Source organism: Pseudonaja textilis, chromosome 1, assembly GCF_049901715.1.
Source record: "Pseudonaja textilis isolate UNSWEBS1 chromosome 1, rPseTex1.2, whole genome shotgun sequence".
Classification (NCBI taxonomy): domain Eukaryota; kingdom Metazoa; phylum Chordata; class Lepidosauria; order Squamata; family Elapidae; genus Pseudonaja; species Pseudonaja textilis.
This window is the reverse complement of record NC_141990.1, coordinates 195501887-195524872: the sequence shown is the minus strand read 5'-3', so window position 1 is coordinate 195524872 and position 22986 is coordinate 195501887. Positions and strand designations below refer to the sequence as shown.

Genomic DNA, 22986 nt, shown 5'->3' with positions numbered 1-22986 from the left:
TTTAAACAAACCCATGGCTATTTTTAAAAATTCTCACTCTTTTCTAAGTAGGAGAATTGTGGATAACTAAAATTAAACATGACAAAATCTTGATTACACATTACAGAAAAAGACTGTCCAGGTGACCTATGTTTAACATTCTATGTCACAGGTGGTTTGCATGTAAGTTGAAATTTCAAGCTATTTCAAGGCTGCATATGGTATGACCTACAAAATCTTTGAACGATTAATGTCTAAAAACAGTGCACTGTTAACACTACATGTTAACACTATCCATCTGGTCACAAAACAAACACCAACAAGAATCATATAAGCAGCCTCACCTCATTTTATATCATCAGGGTGCCATATCTAAACACTTTTATCAGGTTAACTTAAAAGCCCCAAAAGCATTTGCTGGAGTACAATTATTTTATTAAGTTTTCTATAAATTAATCCCCGTTAGCATGGCTGCACATAATTCTTTAAATTAAGAGAGATTAAGAGAGAGCTGATAATGCATGTAGTTGATTAAAACTCACGTTGGCTTTTGAGTGGGTGGAGGAATAGGGGAAAAAAACTCATTTTGCTGTTCTTAGATCAAAAAAATTCCTTTTTTAAACGTTGATAGGAAAAAACTGAGTTTTTTTTTTTTCTCCTTTGAATGGAAGAGCACCCCAGCTGGATTCAGAGTTTTCATTGCTGTTTTTAAAAATTCAAAAGAAAAAAAGCCATAACCTTTTCCACAAGTAACTCCAGTTATATTTTACAGTTTTTTTTTCAATCCTTTTATTATTTTCATAAATAACTCAAGGCAGTGAACATACCTAATATTCCTTTCCCCCTCCTCTTTTCCCCAGAACAACCGTCTTGTGAGGTGAGGGCTGAGAAAGAGTGACTGGCCCAAAGTTACCCAGCAGGGCTTTCAGGCCTAAGGCAGAACTAGAACTCACAGTCTCTTGGTTTCTAGCCTGGTGCCTTCACCATTACACCAAACTACAGTAGTTCCATTTCCTAAGACAAGCCAGATTCCTGCCTTGTCCTGTAGAAAAAAATTATTCCTTGCTAAATCCTGTTAATAAGCTGCATTCAGGCAGACTGATTTTCAAATCCAGTATCCCAGAACAAGCTAAGCAAACAAGACAAGTTGGAGTAATAAACAGCTGTACTGGTCCCCAATTAGAGGTAGTAGTTTAAAAGAGAGAACAATGCACCTCTACACATTGGTAAGGGGAACAATTAAGCATTATCACTGATGCTTATCTCTTCAATTTAAACTGCTCACATTAAGTGATAAGTAGTTTTTCTACTTTTGTTGTCATTTGCCAAGCAAATATACCCAAATGTCACTCACCATGTCCATTTAATTTTTCACAAATTGGCGCCTTTCAAATGTACTGGTTTGGACTAGAAACTTCATCATCCCAAAAGAGCACAACCACACACTGCAGGACATGATGGATTTGACCTTAGCATTTTATCTGAGGTCAACCACTATAGTTGATAAGCCACAGCTTAGTATATTGGATGTACCCAGATATTTGTACTTTATTCACTAGCCATTGTTAGAATTAGTATACTGTCAATCAAATCAAGCTTTTCCAACCTACATTCTCAACACAGACAAATTCACCTAGGCATCCAGGCTAGGCTACACATATCCTTATGAGAACATATTATCAACATTAGAGACTACTCTTGAGTATGAATGCTTGATGAACATAAAGTTTGTGCAAGGACCACCTCCTGAGATCTTAAGATATAAAAAAGCAAATAGTGGCCTGTGTAGCTCACTATTCCTCCCTATCTCAAGAACCAGAATAAATGTAATACTGGACTAAAGAGCGGTTAAAAAAAAACCAGGAAAATAAGCAAACTGATTTGACTTTGAATATTTGACTGACCATTCCAATGACTTCTCAGGGAAGAATTTCATTCACTTGGTTAGGATTTTTAAACTGTGTCATGCATACAGCTTCAGCTGTATATGTTAATTTGTGTAATAGCAACTGCAATCATATGGCAACTGAAAAATGGATAATGAAGCTATGAGAGCCAACCACAACTAATATCCGGATAAAATTAAATATCAAAATATCTCAGATATAGGATGTGGAACCATCAGACCACCCACGCAGGTCATGAAATTGTAAGTGTACAGCTCTTTAGGGCAATGGTCGCCAACCGGTGGGAAAATTTTGGTGGTCCACAGAGAAATGTCACCCTCAAAGCAATTAATCCAGGCTGCGCGGAAACACAAGGCTGCGCCACCCACATGGCCCGCGGGAATACAATGCTTGTGTTGCTTGCATTGAGAACACGAGGTAGTGAGGGGAGGGGTGGAACTTGCCCCACTCGCCCCACCTGTCCCCACCTGGCTGCTTCTTTCCTCTTCTTTCTTCTTCTGCTTTTGGCTGCACGCAAGGAAAGCAGCAAAAGTCTTTCTTTCTCTCCCCCAAACTCCACCAGAAATGAGTCTTTGGGACCCTGCAAGGCATCCTGCTCCAAGAGGCTGCACCATTCTGGCGGAGTTTGGGGGAGAGAAAGACAGACTTCTGCTGTTTCTGCTGCTTTTCTTGCATGAAGCCAAAAGTCTCTCCCACCCGCCCCCGCCCCGAGAAAAGAGCTGGAGACGTAAAGAATGATTGATCGGTAGGAAAATAGGGTGGGGAATTTTCCTGCAGACATTTTTTGGAATTTTCCCAGGATCTCTGCTGCTTCTGCTTTTTTCTGCAGAGACCCTGGGAAATTCTCAAAAAAAAGTCTGTAGGAAAATTCCCCACCCCATTTTCCAGCTCTGTTCTCGGGGCAGGGGTGGGAGAGACTTTTGGCTTCATGCAAGAAAAGCAGCAGAAACAGCAGAAGTCTTTCTTTTTCTCCCCCAAACTCCGCCAGAATGGTGCAGCCTCTTGGAGCAGGATGCCTTGCAGGGTCCCAAAGACTCATTTCTGGTGGAGTTTGGGGGGAGAAAATGAAAGACTTCTGCTGCTTTCCCTCCGTGCAGCCAAAAGCAGAAGCAGCAGAGACCCTGGGAAAATCCCCAAAAAAGTCTGCAGGAAAATCTCCCACCCCGTTTTCCTACCAATCATTCTTTATTTGGGATTGCAGGATACTCTCTTACTCTCTCTCTCTCTCTCTCCCTCCCTCCCTCCCTCCCTCTGAGAACAGAGCTGAAAAGCAGGTTAGGAATGTGGCTGCCTTGGAGGGGGTATGGGTGTGTGGGAGAGTGGGGGAGAAAGGGAGAGAGATAGAGAACACACATCGCCACCAGCCCTCCAAGGTTAGATCAGATCTCTCTCTCTCCCACCAACATCAGCAAGCCATCGCCTGTCAAAATCCATATTAGTGGTCCGCGGGATTTAAAATTATGAGTTTGGTGGTCCCTGAGGTCCAAAAGGTTGGCGACCTCTGCTTTAGAGGGAAAAAACCCTCTACTCTCCTAAGTTCACCACAGCTTTAATATGCCAGGCAAGGAGACTTAAGTACAACAGCTGGATGCTCAACTAATATAGCTTCAGTTGGCATCATATGAATTAAAAATCAATATACCACAGTCAGATGAACACTAAAAAATTTCAAAAATGTCACATGGCTGAAAGAACTGCTTGATAGTAACAGAATTTTTAAAATATAAAAATAGCCATGAACTGCAATCACCCTTTGAAGAGTATGTTTGGATATTAGTGATGAATCTACTCTGCCAATTGGGCAAATCTGGGGGCTTATGATACTGAAAATAATCCTAGGGGTAATGGCATCTCAGAGAAATTAGACCCCACATTGTTAGTTTTTAAACAATGGTAAAATGATAAAAAATTACTACAAAAGTTGTAGTAATTAAAAAAACAGTCCTTGGCTTTGGGTGTTTCCTCCTTTTGGCATAAGTTTTAAAGCAAGGGTCTTCAAACTTGACAGACTTGTAGACTTCAACTCCCAGAATTCCTGAGCTAACATGACTTAAGGAGGAATTCTGGGAGTTGAAGTCCACAAGTCTTAAAACTGTCAAGTTTGAAGACCCCCTATTTTAAAGGTTTCCCTCATACTGCTTAGGTATTTTAACTGATACTGTATACTTAGAATGAAGACTGAGTAATTTCATATCAAAAGAAAAGTGAAAACGAACTACTAGAAATTGCTTTTTAGATTCCACAGATTTCCATCCTAAGAGGCAAGAGCTGAAGTCCAAAGAAAGCCACCAATTCCAAAAATGTAGCAAGAATTACTTTCCGAAGCAGGATGTGCGATCCTGAAGCAGGCAATATATGGTATTCCTACTTGAAACATTTAATTCAAGAGTGAAAGAACAAATAAAAGTGAGGCCTCAGTTCTGTGCTCAGGTATATGAGTCAGACATTTGTAAGCTTCTCAGTATGAAACAGCATTGAAAGCTGAGACCTGGCATTACTTTCTTCAGGGAGGTTCTTGCTTAAAGTAGTTCCTGAAACTGCCTCTATAACTCCTGATGGGAATTGAGAAAATGACTGAGAGATAAGGCCACACAACCACTTCCTGTTAAATTTGCCATTTTCTTGACAAAGATTGAGTCAGCCACTGCTACAACCAATATCAATTTCACCTTTTTTCATATACCCATCACATCCAGAAATATCAAACATCCATCTGATCAGAAAGGTATAACACCATGAAATTGATTTCTGTACACATTAACGCAGATACAAAGCTCAGTATGGGCACAAGAGTGGGTAATAAGCAAGCCATGGTTTATTTTAGGGTATTAAGCCAGTTAGAAATCATACAGTTTTTGTGGCATGCTGACTGCAAGTGTGACTTCACATGATATATTTAAGTAACACCTCATGGCTTACTTGCAGTTTCTTGACTTACTTGTGATTTGATTTTGTGTTCAAACCAATCCAGAAATGTATGGTAAGAGCAACTGTGAAGAAGAAACTAGAAACTGGCTAACTGAAGTATGACTATCTTCATAGTCTGAAAAACAAATCAGAAATGAATCAGAGCTGGTTTAACAATTCATGAGTTAGCATGATGTAAGACAGTGGCAAACATACATTTTTTCAAACCAAACACTGCATTGCGATGTTTAAGTAAAACAACAAAATTTGTTTTAATTTCAGTTTTCTGATAAGATTTCTACTGTGCTGAATAGTCCTAGCAAATATGGACAAGTGGTTTTTGTTTACTCCAATTTGTATAAAACATTATTTAATATGCCTAATCAATTAAAGAATTAGTTTATACTTTTACATTAACTTCCAAGGTAATTCAAAGCTGTGGTTTGCATCCCAAAGAAGTTTTATGATTAGCTGAATTCACACAACATACTAAGTGAAAATCAAACAAACAACCTTATGTATTAGCATATAATATGAACCAAATCTAGGTGTGTCTCCTTGAGGCTACTTAAGCAATTACCAGGGATGACATAAAGCTTTCCTATAGACTGCCAAACCCTAACACAAGGATCTTCAAACTTGGCAAGTTTAAGACTCGTGGACTTCAACTCCCAGAATTCCTAAGCTAACATGACTAGAGGAATTCTGGGAGTTGCAGTCCACAAGTCTTAAAGCTGTCAAGTTTGTTCTTGTTTCAAATTCTACAGAACTATATTCATATTTCTGAACCTGTGGAAAAATGGGAAACCTAGAAATCCCAGTGACAAGGCTGGAATTAATAACAAGAGAAGCAGCAAGAGATCAAGATAACTCAGAACATAGACAAAGTTGACAGGAAGGGTAATTTGGAAATAGAAAGTGAAAACATATCTTTAGTGAGCTCATTTTTCAAATTTGGACTATCTTGTCCCATAAATTTCAACAACACAGTTTAGGTTAAATAGAACCTGTGTTTCATTAGTTTACTTAAATCTAATAATTGTAAGATTTGTTTCCATTTAAGGGCTTAAGGTCTAGTTGCTCTCCATTCCATGCATAAATAGAGCTTGTCGTAATGAACTCTCATACCATAATCAAGGACATATTCACAAGATTACCTAAATGAGTTGTCATCATCTTAAAAGCCCAAAGGAGCTACTTTCTGACAATACAATTTCATGCATATCAAATCCATCCACATATAAACTCACCATATGTTTTCAATGTATGCACGATAACTGTCTGAAAAATACCTTCAGAAGTAAGTAAGTCAAGGCCTTTTCTTTTTTCTTCAAATGTCATTTTCCAAATACACATTTAAGAAACTTAAATGTTCTATTCCAAAGAAATATAACTCCTAGAGAGTTGTGTATAATATGACCAACTATAATTCTAAAAATTGACATACGCCAATATTATAGATGGCAATCCAATACATTTAGATGATCTGGCTGCATAATAGTCAGGTATAGAGACAGTGGGAATCACATGTTCACAAGTTGATTTACAATTGTAATTTGTGGTATCCTTGTTCTTCAAACTTTCAGCTCAGCCAAACAGTTAACCCACCCCTTTGTGTGTATGTGTGTATATTAAAAAGGACGGATAAAATATAACAATCATTCTCTCATCACACTACTTTTGAGCACACAGATTCATATCAGAAACCACGTGCAACAGGCAAATAGAATACCCTCTGAAAAAGTATGAATTTCAAAATTATAAAGCAACCTGAATCCAATCTACTTTGATACACATAAATTGGATTAAAGATAAACCTCAGAGACACCCAGAGTTTCTAAAGGGCTGAACCTAAACACAACAGACTCATACAAACACAAAGGCCCCTCTGCAACTACTCTATAACTCAAACTACAAGGAAGAGTTTAAAGAAATACAAGTTCTCAAAGCCCAAATTGGAATGCATATATCAGGTTAAGTATGAAACAAGAGCAAACCTTTGAACTTTCAAATATACTGGAAGCGCTAAGTGCTCTAGAATACATTCTTAGAATGCAGATTCAGCAAAAACAATTGCTACATGATAAGTGCAAAGAAATCCTTTCAATTAGCTACTGCTGGTGATAGAATTGAAGAGGCCAAAGGAATCAGTGATATAGAATCCCACTACAGATATAAAAGGGGGGGGAGAGTGTTGGTACAAACTTGTAACCAGGGAGTTTGAATGTTCCAGTGAAACATTTTGAAGTGTTTTGTGATCCCACAACAAATCCTGAAACATCTTAAGTGCTCTGCCACAGGGAACAACGGCAACATAAAATAAACCTCTTATTTTTCATCATCAGGTCATAAAAGTGAAATAGCAGCCCATGCTGACTGCTGTCTACTGCTCAAACTATAACTACATTGACTAAACGATTTTTTTAAAGGACTGTAAATATTTAAACATTCCTAGAGTAAACAAGTTGGGTGTACTTTTTTTTTTTACAGCCTGTCTGCACAAATAATCACAAGAAATTAGCCCAGCGGGGGAAAAAAAACATAATAGAATCACTCCAGCATAACCCCAACACAATTTAATGGGGGTGGGGGTTCTTTCTTCCTAATTCAGTAACTATAAAATCTCTGCATTCAGCAAATATAGACAACTTCAGACAAAGCAGTATGCCCCAAATGTCCGAAAGCTTACCAGCACAGATACCCTTTCTGTAAAGCACAGTTCATAACAACCTACCTGAAAAAGACACAAAGTACATACATAACACACAAAAACGATATAGCCAGGCCATGACCTTTACATTCTATTTCAAAGACTTCCAAAATTTACCTACCTCCTACAGTAGGAGTTAACTCACCCTCACATTACCAAGCTTTCTCTACTCAGCCACATTTGAATGGTAGCAGCAGAAGGAAGAACTTTAGCTCTGCTATTTTATTGGCTAATGTGCTCTTAAAAGTCTCCATAGCTTAGAGGAATTTTTAGAACAGAAGCTAACTTATACTTAACTTTTAGGGACACTCCAGGCAATATAAAACAATATATCCCAACTTGAACTGAACTCAGGACCCAACAATTCCAGAACATGGTTGTTTTGTTCCATGTTTGGAACCCTCAAACCTCCAGTAGTTATTTTGGAATTTGACTCCTTAATTCACACAATGCATCCTATTAGCACTAGATGGCTTTCCTTTTATGTAAGCTTAACCCAAATGAAAACATGCAGCATACAAAAATATACACCTGTATGTATATTTTCTTTGTCATGTGATCTTCAACCATTAGTTAAAAAACTCAGAACTTTCTGAGCAAGTCAGTTCCAACACATAAATACAATAATAAATATATAAAATAAAACCCATCAACTTACAAAGTAAAAGACTCAAATTATATTCAGTAGCAATTGATTGCTACATTAAAGGATTTATTTACCAAAGGCAGCAGCTTTAGACACTAAAAAATCACTAAAGGTAAAAGATAAGGGATGTCCTCAGTACGCTATCAATTTTTGTCCAGAAGCTACCATTGATGTTCCATTCCCACCATACACAAAACAATACTAAGAATAAGTAGCACTTTATATATCCTATACACACAAACACATTTATTTTTTATGTCAACAAAATGTTCCCCTCATTTTTAAACTAGAACAAGAGCGATGGAAAAGAAAAAGAATAATCGTATAACAATGTATGTAAATGTAAATATTCATAAGAGATAAATGTGTATAATGCTGATGCTAAAGTACTGTTAATATTATGATTAATTTTGCTTTTTTAAAAAATATAAAAGAATACACTTTATTTTTTAAAAAAGAAAAGGAAAAAAAAACCATTCAGAACGGATGGAAATTCATAACTTTTAGAATGATCAGAATACACTTTGTTTGGGGAGGGTATGTCTTAGATTGTTCTGCATATACAGATTTGAATTCCATGCAAGTTCCTCTCAACTAACATCACCCAAAATGGTGCCTTCCCAATGTGTTAAAGAGTCTACAGCAATATTGGAAAGACAGACCTCTTTCCAAAGACAGATTTCTTCTATTCACTTCCCAAATCAAGGAAAAGCAATTTCCCATGAAACCAAATATGAGGCTAGTCCCAATTCATAGCAAGCCGATTTCTTGCCTAAATTCCTACACCTCACCATACAGTTCAAAGGGGAGAATTTTTTGCTCATTGTAACTTGCACTAACCAAGACTGAAGGTTGTGCCTTCCAACATTTCCATAACTTCAAGAAAGCAGGTCAATGTGAGACAAGTAATATGAAGCTTAACAAGACTTGAAATAGACAGCTATATGAAAACAGAACTTCCCATTCAGAACCAGATTTAGTTATAAGCATGAATTTGCAGAGATGTTAACTAGGACTTATTCAATTATGTACTTAAAACTGAAGAATATAAAACTGGTTTCAAATTTAGAGCATCACAATCTGAATAATGTTCAGGGAAGAGGGACTGCTAGTTGCTTCTCTCGGTTATGCTAACATCTATGCTCATTTCCATGTTAATTTGCTGGGGAAATGGGTTAAATGTTAGTCAAGACCGACTGCTTGAGAAGCATACAAATAAACTATGCCAAGTTCTCCTCATTACAATTAGAGATTATCACGGTTCCTTAAAATGTAGATTTGCAAAAAGAAAATTAGTGAGCCCTTCTAAAAATCAAGAAAGGTAGAGCAGAAATGCCATAATGAAGTATGTACCCTGGCAGTTTTGAAGACAATTATTGTTATAAGTCAGCATGAAGTGCGCTTGACACAAAGGAGCTGTTGCTTCCAAGAACACATACCACAACTTATCAGTCACTGTTTACTATGCAAATACATGGATTACTAGAAGAGGGTTCTAAGGCCAAAGGAAGATCTAGAACTCGTGGATCTACTGGTTTCGAGTCTGCTGCCTCAACCATTACACAAAACTTGTTGTGTAAAGGTGCATTAAAGCTCAGAGATAGTACAGGTAGCACTTAGCCATGGTTTACTGCAGCAGTCCCCAACCTTTATTGCTTGGCAGCCCAGTGGGGGAGGAGGGGAACTGGCTGTGCGAGCAGCAGGTCGGTGCGCACAGCCACAGCCCTTGTGCGAATGGCAGGCCAGCATGCACGCACACAACTCAAACTTGCATGAGCAGTGGGCCAGCGCGCATGTGTGCGAGTGCCTGCCAGCCCACCACTTGCACAAGTGAAGCTGCATGCATGGGCTCTGGCCAGCCACTCGCACGGGCCAATTCCAAATAGGGGGTTGGATGGGGACCCCTGATTTACTGAATGTCCTTGTTTACATCATACATTATAAGCAATAGTTATAACCAAAATGGATGGATGTATAAAGGTAAAGGTTTTCCCCTGTCCAATCCTATCTGACTCTAGGCAGTAGTGCTCATGACTATTTCTTAGCTGAGGGAGCCAGCGTTGTATGGGAAGACTTTTCCATGGTCACATGGCCAGCAAGACTATACAATGAGGTGCAGTGAATGGAAAGCTGTTACCTTCCCACCAAAGTGATACCTATTAATCTGCTTGCATTTGCATGCTTTTGAACTACTAGGTGGGCAGGAGCTGAGGCAAGTAATGGGAACTCACCCGGGCATGCTGCACTTGGGTCTTAAACCCAGACTGACCCAGACTTTCCAGCTGAGAACCTCAATGTCTTTAACTAACTGAGCCATCGCGTCCTCTGGAAGAATACATATCACCCACTAAACCAAACCCAAGCATTCTACATCCTTGCACTATGTGATGTATGAATCCCACTACTATGAAGCCTCTTCAGAACCCATGGCAATATCTGGAATAGACTTGCAAGAGTTATTTCTCTTGAGATCCACGGTATTTCAGATCTCAGTTTAAATGAAGGAATGCTAGAAAAGGATTCTGCCAAACGTCATGCTGGCGTAACTATTTCTTTAACCAGTTGAAAAAACATGTGTTTGTAGCCTGCAGACAGCAATAAAAACTGCTTTCAACAAAGGGCCATTTCAACAAAAAACAAATTTCAGGGAAGGGATTAAATGTCCTTCATAGGCTCTGCTGTTTGGGGAAAAAAAAGCCGGTCAGCCTCACTAGAGGGTAAGCCAAGTGTGCAAGTCAAATTCCAACTTTCTTTTTTTTAAAATGACAATTGCATATGTAGACACAGAAAAATGAGAATCCAAACCAACAACAGCCCCCGCCCCCCCCAACTTTTCTTCCTTTCCCCAATCCTTTGGGGAAAGTCCACAAACCAAACCGGACAGGTGTTGTGTAAGAAAACTGGCTTGCTTTGCTTCCCATCAAAACTATCCATCATCTTTGCATTTTGTACCGCTGACTTTCCCAAACAAACCCTTCTTCCCTACAAGCGTTACAGCACACAGAGAGGGACGGGCTTATACTTGGCAGGGTAATGAGTAACATCTGTAACCACAGCTGCCCTGTGGGGCATTCCTTCCTTTGATGCTCCTTGAAGACTGCAGCCAGCCAGAGGAGGGAGCCAAGGAAAGTTTAATATACAGATTCTCTTTCCTCTCTACACAGCCTTTCCTCTCCCCACACACCCCCCAACCTCCAAACCCTCCACTTTCAGGAAAGGCGGCCTCCCCGAAGCGATTAAAAGATGCGCCGCTTCCATCTGCTAAGTTTTCCAAAGCCACGGCTGGAAGCAGGACATACAGATGCAGCATTAGCTTACGAGCTTTTTTGAACTGTAAAGGCACGTCCGAAACGCCCATGTCTGAGAGCTGGTTTTGAGGGGGGGGAGGAAGCAACCCACACGGATTCCCTTTCCAGTCGCTGTGTGCATTTTTTAAAAAAAAAAGATTTTTAAAAAGATTCTCCATCCAGAAAAGAAAAGTGGGCGGAGAGGAGACGAATGTAAGAGCAAGGTTAAACCACAGAAAAAAATCGCGACCGACCGGCCTCCCCCGTTTGGAAAGGCAGGTTCGTGTCCCGAAGAGGAAGGAACGGGGGGAGATGGAAGCCCCTCGTTTAAAAACACGGAGGAGAGAGAGAGAAAGCTGCCCAACGTTTGGGGGGCGGGAGGAGAAAGGGGGGGGGGGGAGATGGCGGCCAAGTGGGCGATTTCTCTCCCAGACAGAGATCCACTCACCTCTCTCGCACGGTTAACAGACAAAGGCAAAAAAAAAGCAGCCGAGCGGGCGGCGCGGGAGCTTCAGGCGCAGTTTAAAGGAGGAGCAGACACAGCAGCAACAATTTCTCTCCTCCGCCGATCTGCCGCAGCGGCAGCCGACCACCGCTCCGCTTGCAAGTTGCTGCAGCGCTGGCGGCGGCCAAAACCCGGAGTCCCGCGCTCTAATCACTCCGCGACCGCATCTCCCCAGCGGGCCGCCTCCCACCTCCGGCGGGATCCGCGCTCTCCCGCAGCGGCGGCGGCGGCGGCACCCTTCGCCAAGGCGGGAGAAGAACTTGCCGTCGAGCGGCGACGGGGGGAAAAGTTGGCAAAAGGGAAGGCGAGCCGAGCGCAAAGTTCCCGAGAGCAGCCGGGCGAGCCGAGACAAGGCAGACTCCGGGCGAGGGGAGGGGAGGAGGAGGAGGAGGAGGTGGGGCTACTCAGCCGGGAATCCAGCTGCAGTGTGTGTAAGAGAGAGAGAGAGAGAGAGAGTGGAGAGGAGGAGGAGGAAGTGGCTGCTCCCTCTTCTGCCAATGGGCTTCAGGAGCTGGAATGAGCCAGGCGGCAGGCACATCATTTCCTCCCGGCGCAAATCCAGGCGCCGCCAAAGTTGCCCCGCCTCGCCCCCTGCAGGGACGAAGGGGCACCGCACCTTCCCTCCCCCGTGCGACGTGACCCGCCCACACGCGTGGGCTCGCGGGCTGGGATCGTGGCGGTGGGGGGGGGGCGTTCTGTTTGCGGCAGCGCCTCTGGTGCTTTTGAGGAGGGGTGTGTGTGTGTGTGTGTGTCTCGCGGTCTGGTCTTTTCCACGAAGCCCCTTGTGACTGCCTCGCGCGCCCTTTACGTTAGAGAGATCTGGAATATATATGTATATATTTATATATATATATAAAATCTACCCACGCTTTCTCTTCTCTTTCCAGTCACGACCTGCTCCTATTCGGGAGCGACAGACTATCTCACTCCAAGAAAGCATCTCCTAGGACTCGGGCTTTGCCTGCCAAAGTGTGAACATGCAACCTACTAATTCACGTGTGTGGAACAGAAGGGGGAAAAAAAACAGTACAAGCACTCAAACTCAAAACAGAAAATGGCGGGAGGTGAGGAAAGGGAGAAAGACTCACTCAAATGCTAGTAGGAAATAATCTTGTGTTAGAACTCCAAACAGGTTTTTGGAAAAGCAAGCAATACTAATAACGATTGATGCAATTTCATCCCTGGAAAACCATAATACATTGTGAGAAAATATAAAAGAGACCCATTTTAGAATGATTATTTTATTCTACTTGTAGAAAAACCTAAAACTGAGTCACACCAGTAGTTCTACAAAGAAAGAAAAAATCCACCTTTAAGGATGAAAAAGCCAAGGTGATTACACTGACATTTCAAAAACATTCTTTGCTTCATTTTTTGTTATTATATTTTTATTATCCAAACCCACAATTTCTACAACAGTTCTATAGTTTTGCTTTTTTTCTAATTAAGAATTAAAGCAAGAGATAAAAGGTTTATTTTAGGCAATACTTTATCTTACTTAGCAAACTTGCCTTGAAAAGGAACAGCTGTTTTAATGTTAATGATTTTTTTAAGTCGATGAAAAAATGTTCTATTTTGCAAGGGGAAATGAATTTAATATATCTGGCTGCTGAACAAAGTAATAAGCCTGGGGAAAGATACAGATAACCATTTTCTTGTGGTAAATACTTAGGAGAAGTTGGGGGGATTAGGTGGAGGAAAAACATCCAGGAATCAAATTGGCATATTAAATGTCTTCATTTAGTCCTCAGGGGATTAAGCTATTTTAGTGGCTGTCAATTTTCTTCCCTTAATACGCTAAATATCTTTTATTAAAGCACTTTATTTATTGTAAGTCTGAAGTTGGGTGTCTTTTTTCTCCCATGAAATACTTCAAAATTTCCTCTGACTTTCTTATATGTCCTGATTTATAGTGCTATCCTAGTCTCACCCATAAAAATTCCTGAGATATTATCATTGGTTCAGCTATGGTATAAAGCAGGGGTGTCAAACTCACGGTGTCATATTGTCACGTGACGTATCGTGACTTTCCCCCCACTTTGCTAAACTGGGGGTGGACGTGGCCAGCGCATGATGCATCCAGCCTATGGGCCGCAAGTTTGACACCCCTGCTGTGAAGACAGACAGGCTGTACACATTCAACATATAAGAATATAAGAAAATAAAAGTGAAAACACAAAATTAATGTTCTCCTGTTATATCATGGTCTACTCTCTTACCTCTCCTATATACAGTATTATTCCCATCAATTATTGTGCATTACTCTGCCTATCAATTCCGTTTATTTACTCTGCCTATAATCCTACAAAGTAGTTTTACTGTTTTTCTGTTTATTTAAAGGTGGACGAAGCCCTTATAAACAGAAGAACACTGACATCCCCTAAACTCAATTGAAGATGTTACCTAGCCTGGTAACGAAACATTTGGAAACCAATCCAAAAGCTTGGAGAACGAACTTTCACCTTCATTTTTTTTTTCTTTTGATATCTCTATTTTATAAGGAGTTCTCAACCTATGACCACAATTGGGACCAGAATTTCTGTTGCTAAGCAAGGTTGTTAGTTAAGTGAGTCTTGCTCAATTTTATAACCTTTTTTGTCACATTTGTTAAGTGGATCATGTGGTCATTTAGCAAATCCAGCTTCCCCCCATTAACTTTACTTATTGGATACTGTCTGAGAAGGTCATAAAGAACAACCATGTCACCTCAGGGTGCTGCAATCATCAAAAATACATGTTGCTTGTTCTAATGCCTGTATTTTGATCATGTGACCATGGAGATGTTGCAAAAGTCGTAAATGCGAGGACCAGTTGTAGCTCCCTTTTTAGAGCTGTGGTCACTTCAAATGGTTGCTAAAGAAATGGTTATAAATTGAGGATTACCTGTATTTTTCTTGCTGAATGCTTTATTTTACAGAGTATTCTTGGTTAATCTAAGATTTCTGATTGCCTACTCTAAAATTTATACAGGCTTTCCCCCCTCCTTTCTAGATTCTCTATAGTTCCTGTCATTCTTACACATCAATTCCATCTTAGAACTTTGATGTCTATTATTTCCAATTTTTGTCCTATCCTATGTTCTTTTCTCTTGGCCTCTGGCCTCACACCTCCAACTAACTATATATCAACTATCTATATATCAATATATATCAACTATCTATATATCAATATATATCAACTATATATTAGGGGGCATGCAAGCACACCAAAGTGCCTACCGTCCCTGTCCTTTCTTTTATTTTTCTTATATGTACTCATTTCTTGTATTCATAACTATGTTTATCCTTATACCTATTATCTTGTAAGCGATTGACAAATCAAATAAATAAATATCTTCCCCACCAGCAGTCACTGCTGTTGGAATTGAAGCTACTCTCTGCTGCCAGCTGGCTCTTTGCAACTGCCCAGTTTGTGCCAGAACTGCTCTGGTGTTGGTGGACACATTTCCTGTACCCAGAACCTTGAGTCCTTTCAAAGTTTCTCTCACTTCACACTACTTGAAAGCATTTGGCTGTGAGGATTGGGATTTTGGGTAATCTGCCCAGGCTACTGAAACTTGCCTGGTGCTCTACTTAGCCAGGTTGCCCTTCATGGGCTTTCAATCATGCCAACTCCTCTAGAACAGGGGTGTCAAACTCACATCATCACGGCAGCGTCATGTGATTTATCGGGATTTTTTCCCCTTTCACTAAACTGGGCATGGGTATGGCCAGCATGTGATGCATCCAGCCCACAGGCCAGAAGTTTGACAGCCCTGGTCTATAAGTTCTTTTTCATAGGTTGCCTTTTCTTGATATAATTCTCAAGGTCACCTGGTCTTCCTTCCTTCTGCCTCCATTGCTATGGCTCTTAGTAGTCTCTGTAGCAGACTGCTCTAGCAGTCTCTCAGAGTCTACTGGCTTCTGCTGGTCAGGTCTAGTGACCTGTTTTTTTGGGTATCTATGGGCAGCTCCCACTACTGAACCTTAACTTTCTCTCCTGGTCCCAATTTCCAGGCCATCCTTGGCCTGCTCACACTCTGCATCTAGACACCTGGGGTACTCTAACTCACTAGCGTTTTGTACTCCTGAAGAACTGACTGACTGCCAAACTGGACTGCTGCTAAATGACATCAACATAGTTGATGTCTGCAACGCATATCTCCTATTCTAAATGTAGGACCAATTTCCCCAGAAAGTTAAGTTTGAGTCTCTAAGGTGGGGAAAGATGGTTCCAGTGCAATCATTTTGTCCATTTATCCTCTTACAAACCATCACTTCCACTTAAATGATACATAAAACATTCACACTCTTGCATATAATGAACTCTTCCAGACAATGTTTCCCAATCATTGCAACTTTAAGATGTGCTTGCTCCAATTCCTAAAATTCTTAGCAATGCCCATGTGCATTAGGGAATTCTGGGAGTTGAAGTCCACGCAACATAAAGTTGCCAAGGCTGGAATATACTATTTTAAATAATACCTTTGTCCATTCTCTAGATGGGAAGGGGGAGCAATGGAAGCTTGTTGTATACTTAACAAGCTCTTTCACTTAAAATAAGTACAATGACCACATGGGTGGAAAGATCCTATGATAATGCAGTTTATTACGCAACATTACATGCTGCAACTAAATCACTTCTGACAAGTACTCCTTCATGATTCTTGGTTCTTCTGTGTGCAAAACAGAAGACTTTTACCACTTTGAGGTATATTTTTGAACAGTTTCAAAACCACAAACCAATGCACTCATTGTACAATTGTGTTATACCCAAGTCTCCCCCCCCCCACCTTTTTTTTAAACCAAATATCATTTTGCTTTTTCTAAATTGGTTCCCCCAATGAGATTGGATAGCCTCCACTTAATAATTCTTGCTTTAGCACTCCTGAACTCAATAAGAATTCTGCCTCTTAAGAGCACTTGGATTGGTCTCTTAGAAACTGTCCTAATAGTAAATTATTCCTGAGCCACTTCATGGGCCATGGTGCAAGTTGATTTGCCAATATAATAGTTCTTTTCAAATAATAATTCCCGAAGAGTACTATTTCTGCTAAAGGTGGCAAAATATGACTCATTCTCCTCTCAGTAATTCATGGTATGAAGCATCACTTCCTTAGACTAGGATATAAGGAACATATATGATTAGAATGAAAGATTGGATTTCAAGAATGAAATGCATAGAGTTCTATAAAAGAAGGGAACCGCGGAAAACCGTAGAGGTAAAATAGAGTCCTGAAGAGAGTTGTTTCCTGAGATAATAGGATACAAAACTGGGGGAGGGGAGGGGGGGCTAAACATTTTAATGATTCCTTGATAAAAGCAAACAATGAATGGTACAAGCAAAATCTCACACTGGATTTTGAAAGGCAACTATTCTGCTAATGCAGTGTCTTGTAAAGTATTCTCCAAAAGCTCTGTTTTGATTTTGATTTTGTCAATTTTCTGGACTTAACCCTATGAGATATATTATCCGTTAACTGAGAAATAACCCAGAGAGCCAGTTTATTGGGGTGGTTAAGGCATTAGGCGAGGAACCCAAAGACCATGAATTCATTGTACAAAGCCAGCTGGAAGACTTTGGACCATTCCCTCTCTCTCAACCCTATGGAACAAAAAATGGCCATCCCCAAAAAATCTTGCCAAGAAAACTTCAGGGCATGTGATCTTGTTACTATAATCTTCATGGCGGAGTAGATCTGCAACACCACTCTTACCTTCTGCTTTTATTATTTTAATGGGATTTGATACCAACGTACTACCCTCTCGCATTACATTGCTGGCCCTCTCGCATTAAATTGTATCGATCTTTTTAGATTTCATTTGATCATTAACCATACAACTTCTGGAAAAAGACATGGGTGGGCCTATAGATCCTAACAGCATAAACAAGGTAGCAAACGCATGCAGTATATCGCTTCTGGATTTTTTTTTCCAATGCCTATATTAGCAATGGCCATAGTATAGGTGGTGTCTGAGGTTTTTTTCCCCTTCTTTGTAATGATGTATAGAATTGTGTATGTGCTCCTCTTTCTCCTTATGCGTGTGCATTCAGAGTGTGCATTCTATTCTGGGTCATGTGACCAGAAGCAGGGAAGTGTCTTAGGATGGAATAGTCAGCAATATTGCTAGCCATCACCCAGCAGCTTTTTCTATACAGATGCCTTAAGGGTTTTTTTTTCTGGAATGCTTTTTACCCTAAGCACCAAGACAATTCCCATCCAGTTTTTTGGGGGGGCTGGCTTCTCCTCCCACACAAAATATGGTCCAATTCTTTCTAGTTTTTGAAGAGTTATCCTGTGGCAACCAGATGGATTCCTGAGAAATTTACATTGTACCCCACCACCACCAGCATTGCATTGGGTTGAAAAGAATAAAAAGGAAGATAATCTAATGGACATATGAGAATCTGTTCAGCTGGAAATGTAATATTTAAAATAGTGTAATTAGTTTTTTCTAAAGGATTTAAACATTTATGCAAGTTTGAATTGGAATATTAAGGTGCAGAAACAAAGTCAGCATTCTTTATTAAGGATGTTGATTTTCTCCTGGTAGATAAGAATTCTTTGGGATAAATTGACCATTAGTCTCATTTAAAAAAAAAAAAGACATAGGGCCTGATTCATTGAGATCAATACAACTCTAACCATCAATACCTTCCACTGTAGACTTCCATTCTGTGACAGCTGAATTTGTGAAAACATAATAGAAAACAGATAGATGATAGATAGATAGATAGATAGATAGATAGATAGATAGATAGATAGATAGATAGATAGATAGATAGATAGATAGACAGACAGACAGATAGACAGACAGACAGACAGACAGATATAGTGGAAGACAGACAGACAGACAATGTGACAATCTTGTTCAATCATGATCATACTTTCTGCTTGCTGTCATCTTATAAATTGCCAAAACGGTACAAGATGCCCAGTAGGATTCCCAAACATACTTGCTGACATCTGACAGAGCTTACTCCCTCTCTCTGTCTCTCTGGTATCTCTTTGGTTATCCAAGATAGCTGCGATCAAGACTGAACAGTGTGATTTGGTGCCATGTTGATACATTTCATTTCAATATGTTTCAACATGTACAAAGACAATCAGAAATCCATCAGAACATTTTAAAAGAGGGGGAGGGGGAGGGGAGAAGGAAGGAAGAAAGTTTTGGAAGGAAGCGATGGCAGAATTAAAAGCAGTAATGGGCAACCCATAGGCTGCTGTTTCTTACCTGTTTCTTCTCATGCCAGCCTTGGAGATTTCTGAGGAACAAGAAGATCTTGAAAGCAAACAAATGAATTCAAGGAAGCTTAGGAGGAAAAAGGACTTCTCTGAGCTGCAGACGTTTTCTTTATGAGTGCTTATTTCTGCTTCCCTTGTAACCTAGCCCAAACTGCATGTTCACTTTTTGTGTTTTTTGTTCTGGTTTTCTGGAGCAGGGCACTGTTGTATTTAAAGTGACAAGATCCTTTCTTTGACAAAGAAAGTTTATTATTAAAATGGGAAGCTTGGGGGGTTTGGGGGTTCTTTTGGCAGGTGGTGGGGGGGGGAAGAGTTGGTAATCATCAATGAAGGATTACATAATTGATGAAAGGCTTTTTTGAAGAGCTCTTTATGTTACTTTGCCAGAGAGATTTAAGCTTGGATTGAAAGAACCCTTGGCCACAGAGCACTTTTGTGATATGCATATCCCTGGAATGTAACTCATTTAGATTTTGTTGTGAATTGTAAGAAGGCATCTGTTTCTTGGCCTCGGTTCTTTGTAGCATTTGGAAAATCAATGACAAAAGTGATGCAAAATTACAAACTCTGGGATCCCACAGCCTTGCCAATACCCTTTGAAGATAATCCACTTTACAAATGCTTAATCAACTCTATTCTTCCAGCAAGAAGGTGTTACTGTTCTTGTCTGCATTATAAAAGCTGAGATAATGGCTATGCAGATGTAGAGAAGGAGTGGGAAACCAAACTCATCTACCTTTGCAATCCTTACTTGAAACCTCAGGACAAAATGTGACTTTTTGTCAGTTGGCCCATTGCCATTGGGAGGTTCTTTTGTTAATTCAGATATAATGAAACAATGTGAATTATTTACTGATCTCATTTGTTTTCAGGACTACCTTATCAGTTATTACACCTTTCTGTTTTGCAAATGGGGGATGTTGAATTAGGAGGAAGTAGTTATCCCACTTACTGAGTGCCTGGTGAAAATAAGCCTGGGAGATGAACACATAACTGATAAAATTCCCAGATGTGTGCAACATTGAGCAATCACTTATTTGGAGGTTATTCCTATCAGTGATTAGAGAAAAAAAATCAGTGTTAAACCAAAACAAGTCGACCGTGAATGAGAAATGTGGAGTGTGGATTTTTAATTACTGTCTAGTCAAGCCCATTTTGTGGAAAAAGATCAAATGGTTGCCAAAACATCATATCCAAAATTAAAATGTGCGTCTGAAACTGAACAAAGTGCTGTATTTCAGAAGTTCACTAACACATCGGCTAAATTGTGTCATTCTTTTTTCTACCGGTGTACCACAAAATACCTGCCTCTCCCTCCCTCTCCCCCACAAACGATCATTTCTGCAAATGTTATCTCCTCAGTGTTGAAGTAAATGTAAATATATTTGCTAGTCCTATTTCATACCCTCTTCAAGGCAGTGGAGATAACTAAGGCAAGGAAACTAAGGAGAACTAAGGGACAGACCCTTGCTTCTACTGCATTGGAGCCTACCGTATTTCCTCCAATCTCAGTAGCAAACTGTAACTGGATCCAGTGCTAACCTATGGTTTGCTTAAACCACAGTTGGCTGCATTCAACCAAAATCCATGTGAAAGCTTCGTGCAACATGTGTGCATGGTTATATGCTTGTATCTGGAAACCCTACTACTACATGGGAGTAGACGCCATCTGCTTGGCCATGCTGACAGTATGATAAATGGTTTCAGTAAAGAGCTGCAACTATGCTTTAACAATAGCAATGCATTTTTTTTAGCCCTAATAGGGTGAAATGGGCAGGGAGGCTCGGTGGTTAAAAAAAATCACAATGGCTGATCTCACATAGGAAGTATGGTGGAAATAGAAAGTGTGGTTTGCAAACATGTGGTTGGATTCATGCAATATGCTAAGCTAAGGCCAAGCAAGCAATAATGAGAGAGAGATGTGAGTCCAATTATTGTCTAGTAAAGCTTTCCCCATCCAGATGTTTTGGCATAAAAGTCCAGCATCCCCAACAGCAGGACAGTTGGACTGGAGACTAATGGGAGTTTTCATCTCACATACAGATAGTCCTCAACTTACGATCACAATTGAGCCCAAATTTTGTGTTGTGAAGTGATTCATTTGTTAAGTGAGTTTCGCCCCATTTTTACAACTTTCCTTGCCACCGTTGTTAAATGAATCATTGCAGGTTGATAAGTTAGTAAACTGGTTGTTAAGTGAGTCTGGCTTCCCCATTGACTTTGCTTGTCAAAAGGTTGCAAAAGGGGATTACATGACCTTGGGACACAGCAACGGTCGTAAGTATGAACCAGTTGCATCTGAATTTTGAATATGTCACCATGGGGGTGCTGCAAAGGTCATAACTGTGAAAAACGGTCATAAGTCACGTTTTTCAGTGCTGTTGTAACTTTGAATGGTCACTAAGTGAACTGTTATAAGTCAAGGACTACCTGCACTTGGGAAGTAAGGCTGGGAAAGAATCTCTCAAAAGATACATTCAATTACACTGTACAAACTAACTTATCGTGTTCTTGGTAATTGATTTTAACTGAAAATATGTTCATGCCATGTGAATATTCATGAGTAGTTCAGATTCATATTGCGTTATATTTGGGGAGAGTCACTTTTGGGCACGGTACTTTTTGCCTAGAACCATCTGAGTCACGATTTGTACAACTGAAGAAAAAGCTCAATGTGACAACACTCCCACCCAAATGCTTGCCACTACAAATGGAGGTGGAGAGCTGTAATATGAAAAAAAAACAAAAGCAATTTTCAGGACCGTTTCAAAACATACCATGGCAGAGTTTGACTTCTCAGGGCAGGAAGGACATTGCATGCTCACACGTCATCTTGCCAGGGGCAGATTGTAGAGGAACACTGATAGCATTAATATCCCAAATCAGTTATATGCGATCAAATCGCAAAAAAGAAACAGGGGGGGGGGAAAAAGGAATTGACCAGGATGCAGTTGTCTTCACCTTGTTTGTTCCTGTATGTATTCTGCATTTCCCCACACCTAGCCAGCTAACCATGGGATGTTTGCACATCACTGATTCTTTTGGCTTACTCCCACTCATACCTCCTCCAATTTGGCTAGGGAAAATACTTTCCTTGGCTACTGCTTCTGCCATCTAGCATTTGAACACGGCACTTGATCTTCTCCTCAAACAGCAAAATCATTTAGGTTCCAAAGTTCATTTTAAAAACACATTATTAATGCCCTGCTGGCAGGGAGCACAGCTGAATGCAAATTAATTGCCATATTTGCTTCTGATCCATGCCAGCAAAGAACATCCAATTTAGTCATATCGTGAAAAGTGAATTAATTTACTCCTGTCCTAATATTGCTCAAGATTCACGGAGTGTGACTGTCAGGCAGCATCTGCTCGTTTCGTTGGGAGCTTTGTTGGGCTTCTGGATAGTTAATGATGAACACAAGTTTAAGAACAACAACGTTCAGTGAGTCTACCCCCAGCACTCCGCCCCGTGCAGCACTATTGTTTCTGGGAATCTACACCTCAACAGATAAAAGAAGTAAATCTTTAAGATAAAAATATGTTGTTGATGATTTAGGAATCCTCCGAATTGCCTGGACTAAAAGGACTTGTATTTTAGCAACAATCATTTTTAGGCATGCTCACAAAACAGGAAATATATTTTGCTTCAAGTTCAGGATAAAACAGGTTTTGGAACATTTCAAATGGACTCTGTTCCAAGAAGAAAACCTGAAATGGCTCAGATATTTCAGCTATAGCCAAGTCTAGGACCACAAGCGAGGCTATCAATGCGGACTGCTTTATGCTGACCAAATTATTGCAAAAAATGGTAAAGAGAATA

At 40.2% G+C, this 22986-nt stretch overlaps 1 protein-coding gene and 1 long non-coding RNA gene across 5 annotated transcripts in view; one reads left to right on the top strand and one right to left on the bottom strand.

Moving 5' to 3' along the window:
• ACVR1 (activin A receptor type 1) overlaps positions 1 to 12447 on the bottom strand; it is an 89687-nt gene extending 77240 nt beyond the window's left edge. The window contains exons 1-2 of one of the 3 annotated variants that reach the window (XM_087920178.1): positions 11885 to 12317; positions 4825 to 4929 (exon numbers count right to left, since the gene is read on the bottom strand). The gene's annotated coding sequence lies outside the window, so the exon portion shown is untranslated. Of the gene's footprint in view, positions 1 to 4824; positions 4930 to 11884 lie in introns of all 3 variants that reach the window. The other 2 variants (XM_087920176.1, XM_087920179.1) reach the window with 2 other exon arrangements.
• Positions 12360 to 14817, top strand: LOC148127983 (uncharacterized). 2 transcript variants are annotated; one of them, XR_015740776.1, is made up of 4 exons: positions 12387 to 12620; positions 12829 to 13005; positions 13198 to 13273; positions 14282 to 14817. It is a non-coding gene; the product is annotated as an uncharacterized LOC148127983 (long non-coding RNA). The 2 variants fall into 2 exon arrangements; XR_015740777.1 differs by lacking the exon at positions 13198 to 13273 and having other exon boundaries at positions 12360 to 12620.
• Positions 14818 to 22986: the final 8169 nt, after the last annotated feature.